This window comes from Odocoileus virginianus, chromosome 13, assembly GCF_023699985.2.
Source record: "Odocoileus virginianus isolate 20LAN1187 ecotype Illinois chromosome 13, Ovbor_1.2, whole genome shotgun sequence".
Lineage (NCBI taxonomy): Eukaryota > Metazoa > Chordata > Mammalia > Artiodactyla > Cervidae > Odocoileus > Odocoileus virginianus.
Genome location: NC_069686.1, coordinates 21,744,457 through 21,749,576, shown reverse-complemented (window position 1 = coordinate 21,749,576; position 5,120 = coordinate 21,744,457). Strand labels below are relative to the sequence as shown.

Below are 5,120 nucleotides of genomic sequence, written 5' to 3'. Positions count from 1 at the left end.
ATATTTGGCAATTATTTCCTTTTATAGAAAATCATATGATTATAACTTTGAAACATATCAAAAGTGCTGTGCATCAATTTAATTAAAATCTTGCTGTTCACATCGCATTCCCTTAACCTATCATTATGATCATTCCTCCGCTGTACCGACAGTACTGAATTTCAAATAATACTGTTCAATTGTTATGCCTCTTGGCTGAACATATGTAGATTATCTTTATTTATCAAAAATATTTAAAAATTGGGCAGTCATCTGCTCAGTTTTGATGAACTCTATGTTGAATAACTTTTCATTTTTACAAGCATTTACTACATGACTTTTGCTTTCTTCTTGTCATCCTCACATAACTGAGTGGTCCATTGCCTTCAAAGGAGGAGGGATTTTTGAACAAGGCTTCAGTTCTATCCCACAATGTGAAATACTGTCCATAGCTATAGTCAATGAGCATGTGGTAGTCTGTATGATGCATTGAGCCATTAATAATTAAGGCTTTAAGATTTAGGGAACATGAATATCACCATCATAAATGGAAACTATAAATATTGACCAGGATAAATGAACCTAAATAAACTACCATGTGTAAAGGGAACATAAAAGGATATCTGTGGTAAGGCAGACTCTGAAGGATGTCATCCAGAAGGTGAAAAGCATGACTTACAAATGAAGTCAGAACCTTCCAGATATGATGAGGTTTGTGTAAGTGCTTATATATACAAGTCTCTGATGAAAGCCTCTGTGAATCCAGTAGATCAGCATGTCAGTGAAAAAGAGAAAAGTAAAGACACCAGCAATGGGTTGAAACCAACCATATGGAAACTCTCCTATGCCATTATACAATTTTCTGTAACCTCTCACCTCTAGCAGGAATGGAGGAAATATGGGGATGCTGATCCATGGCACTGGCTGGACAGAATGCATAATCTATCAACAGACTTGATTCTTTAAAAATTGTCTTTCATTAAGGAAAGATCATAGACAAAATAATAGCTCAGTGTTGCAAAGAAGGAATAAAGTTTATACATACTGAGATTTGTTATAATCAGGAGGCTAATAACTTGTCAGAAGATGTCACCTTCTGGCTATGTGGCAGGAGATATGTATAGCGCAAACAGATAATACTCTGTAGCATTGAATGTAAGATACATCTTAGCCCCTAGAGTGGATTTGCTGCTGCTGCTGCTAAGTCGCTTCAGTCGTGTCTGACTCTGTGCGACCCCACAGACGGCAGCCCACCAGACTGCCGTCCCTGGGATTCTCCAGGCAAGAACACTGGAGTGGGTTGCCATTTCCTTCTCCAAAGCATGAAAGTGAAAAGTGAAAGTGAAGTCACTCAGTCATGTCCAACTCTTCGTGACCCCATGGACTGCAGCCTACCAGGCTCCTCTGTCCATGGGATTTTCCAGGCAAGAGTACTGGAGTGGGTTGTCATTTTCTTCTCCGTGGATTTGTTACTAGTTGTCAGTTCAGTTCCTACAGGGCTCTGGATGCTCTAGCTAGTATTTTTTTCAATTTTTTTAATGCAGTATGTATCACCTGAGTTGTAGGTATTGAACCATTCTTGCACCCCTGGGATAAATCCCCCTTGATCATGTTTTATGATCACCCTAATGTATTGTTGGGTTCAGTTGTTAATTTGTTGAGGATTTTTGCATCTATGTTCATCAGTGATATCAGACACTAATTTTCTTTTTCTGTGATATTTATGGTTTTGGTGTTAGGGTGATGCAAGCCTCATGGAATAAGTTTGTAAGTGTTCCTCCTTCCTCTGAAATTTTTGTTGTAATAGTTTGATAGGTGTTAACTTGTCTCTAAACGTTTGGTAGAATACATCTGTGAAGCCATCTAATCCTGGACTTTTGTTGGGAGTTTTTGTTTGCTTTGCCTTTTTTTTTTTTTTTTTAAATGATTTGGTTTTCTTGCTGATAGTTGATCAATTCATGTTTTTCTGTTTCTTTCTGGTTCAGTCCTGGAAGACCGTACATTTCTAGGAATCTGTTTTTTCTAGATTGTCCATCTTATTGACATATGTTGTTGTTGTTAGTCACTTAGTGGTGTCCAACTTTTTGTGACCCCGTGAACTGCTACACACCAGGCTTTCCTGTCCCTCACTATCTCCCTGAGTTTGCTCAAACTCATGTCCCTTGAGTCAGTGATGCCATCCAACTATCTCATCCTCTGTCGTCCCCTTCTCCTCTTGCCCTCAATCTTTCCCATCATCAGGGTCTTTTCCAATGAGCCAGTTCTTTGCATCAGGTGGCTAAAGTATTAGAGCTTCAGTATCAGTCCTTCCAATGAATACTCAGGGTTGATTTCCTTTAGGATTGACTGGTTTGATCTCCGTTCAGTCCAAGGGACTCTCCAAGTCTTCTCCTGCACCACAGTTTGAAAGCATCAGTTCTTCAGCACTTAGCTTCCTTTATGGACCAAACTCTCACATCCATACATGACTACTGGAAAAACCATAGCTTTGACTATACAGACCTTTGTTGGCAAAGTGATATCTCTGCTTTTTAATATACTATCTAGGTTTGTCATAACTGTTCTTCCAAAGAGCAAGTATCTTTTAATTTTGTAGCTGCAGTCACCGTCCACATTGATTTTGGAGCCCAAGGAAATGAGATCTGACAATGTTTCCACTTTTTCCCCCTCTATTTGCCATGACGTGATAGGACCAGATGCCATGTTCTTCATTTTTTGAATCTTGAGTTTTAAGTCAGCTTTTTCACTCTCCTTTTTAACCTTCAAGAGGCTCTTTAATTCCTCTTCACTATCTACCTTTAAAGTGGTATCATCTGCATATCTGAGGTGGTTGATATTTCTCCCAGCAATTTTGATTCCAGCTTGTGATACATCCAGCCTGGCATTTTGCATGAAATTGACATGTAGTTTTTCACAATAATCTCTTGTGATCCTTTGTATTTCTGTGGTGTCAGTTGTAACTTCTTCTCTTTCATTTCTGATTTTATTGATTTGGGGCCCCTCCCTGTTTATCTTGATGAGTCTGGTGAAAGGTTTATCAGTTTTGTTTAGTTTTTCAAAGAACCAACTCTTAATTTTTTATTTTATTAATTAAAAAAATTTACTTTGGAGTATAGATTAACAGTATGTTTCAGGTGTACAGAGAAGTGATTCAATTATGCACATACATGTTTCTATCCTTTATCAAATTCTTTTCTCATTTAGGATGTTAAAAAGTATTGCGCTATGAGACCCAAAATATTGAGACTTTCCTGTGCTATGCAGTAAGTCCTTGCTGGTTATCTGTTTTAAACACAGCAGTGTGTATATGTCAATCTCAAACTCCCAATCTTCCCTCCTCCTCACCCTTCCCCTCTGGTAATCATAAGTCTGTTTTTTAAGTCTATCAGTCTGTTTCTGTTCTATAAATAAGTTAATTTGTGTCATTTTTTTAAGGTTGTGCATATAAGTGATATCATATGCTATTTGTCTTTCTCTGTGTAACTTACTCCACTTAGTATAATATTCTCCAGGTCCATCCATGTTGCTGAAGATGGCATTATTTCATTTGTTTTTAATGGCTGAGTAATACTGCATTGTATATATGTACCATATATTATTTATCCATTCTTCTGTCAATGGAAATTTAGGCTGCTTCCATGTCTTGGCTATTGTAAGTAGTGCTACAATGAACATTGAAGTGCATGTATCCTTACAAACTATGTTTTTCTCCAGATATAACCCCAGAAATGGAATTGCAGGATCCTATGGTAGCTCTAGTTTTAGTTCTTTAAGGAACCAAAGAACCAACTCTTAGTTTCACTGATCTTTTTTATGTTTTTTTAAATCTCTATTTCATTTATTTCCACTCTAATCTTTATGATTATTTTTCCTTTTACTAACTTCGGGTTTCTCTTGTTCTTTTTCTAGTTCCTTTAGTTGTAAGGTTAGGTTGTTTGAAATTTTTTTTATTTCCTAAGATAGGCTTGTATCGCTATAAACTTTGACTCTTAGAACTACTTTTTGATCTGTGTCCCACAGATTTGGGGTTGTTGTTTTCATTTTCATTTGTCCCCAGCTATTTTTTAATTTTTTTCTTCTTTGATTTCTTCAGTGCTGCATTGGTTGTTTTGTAGCATGTAGTTTAGCCTCCACTTGTTTATTTTTTGCATTTTTTTTTTTCCTGTTCATAGCATTGTGGTCAGAAAGATGCTTTATGTAATTTCAGTTTTTTAAAATTTGCGAAGTTGTTTTTGAGGCCTAGCTTGTTCTCTGTCCTGGAAAATGTTCCATGTGCAATTGAAAAACTGTATTCTGCTCCTTTTGATTGGAATGGTCTATTTAGATATATTAAATCCACTCGCTCAAATGTGTCATTTAAGGCCAGTGTTTCCTTGTTTTTTTTCTACTTTTTGTCTGAATGATCTGTGCATTGTAAGTGGGGTGGTAAAGCCCCCTACAGTTAACTGTGTTACTGCCAGTTTCCTCCTTTACATCTCTTAATATTGTATGTATTTGTTGTTGTTTAGTCTCTAAATCATGTCCAACTCTTTTGCAACCCCATGGACCATAGTCTGCCAGACTCCTCTGTCCATGGAAGTTCCAGGCAGGGAATACCAAAACAGGTTGCCATTTCCTTCTCCAAGCAATCTTCCACTGCAGGGATCGAACCTGTGTCTTCTGCCTGGCAAGCAGATTCTTTACCACTGAGCCACCCAGGGTATTTAGGTGCTCCTATATTGCCTGCATATATACTTGTTAACTGTTGTATCTTATTGTGCTGATCATTTGATTATTATATAATGTCCTTCTTAGTCCCTTATTACAGTCTAAATGTTTTAAAATGTTTTGCCTCATAGTATTGCTACCCCAGCTTTCTTTTGATTTCTATTAGCATGAAATACCTTTTTGCATCCCATTGCTTTCAGTTCAGTTTTTAGATCTGATATGAGTCTCTTATAGGTAGCATAAATATAGGTTTTTGTCTTTGTGTCAATTCAGCCACTCTTTCTTTTGTTTGAAGCATTTAGTCCATTTTGTAATTATTGATATGTATTGATACTTATTGCCATTTTGTTAGTCTGGGGGTTGTTCTTTCTTGTCCCTTCTTTTGTTCTCCTCCCTTGTGATTTGATACCCATCTCTATTGCTGTGTTTGGAAC

General features: G+C 37.0%; 1 pseudogene; it reads right to left on the bottom strand.

Moving 5' to 3' along the window:
• Positions 1-216: 216 nt before the first annotated feature.
• On the bottom strand, positions 217-1,145 carry LOC110125595 (lathosterol oxidase pseudogene; annotated as a pseudogene).
• Between the last annotated feature and the right edge of the window lie 3,975 nt (positions 1,146-5,120).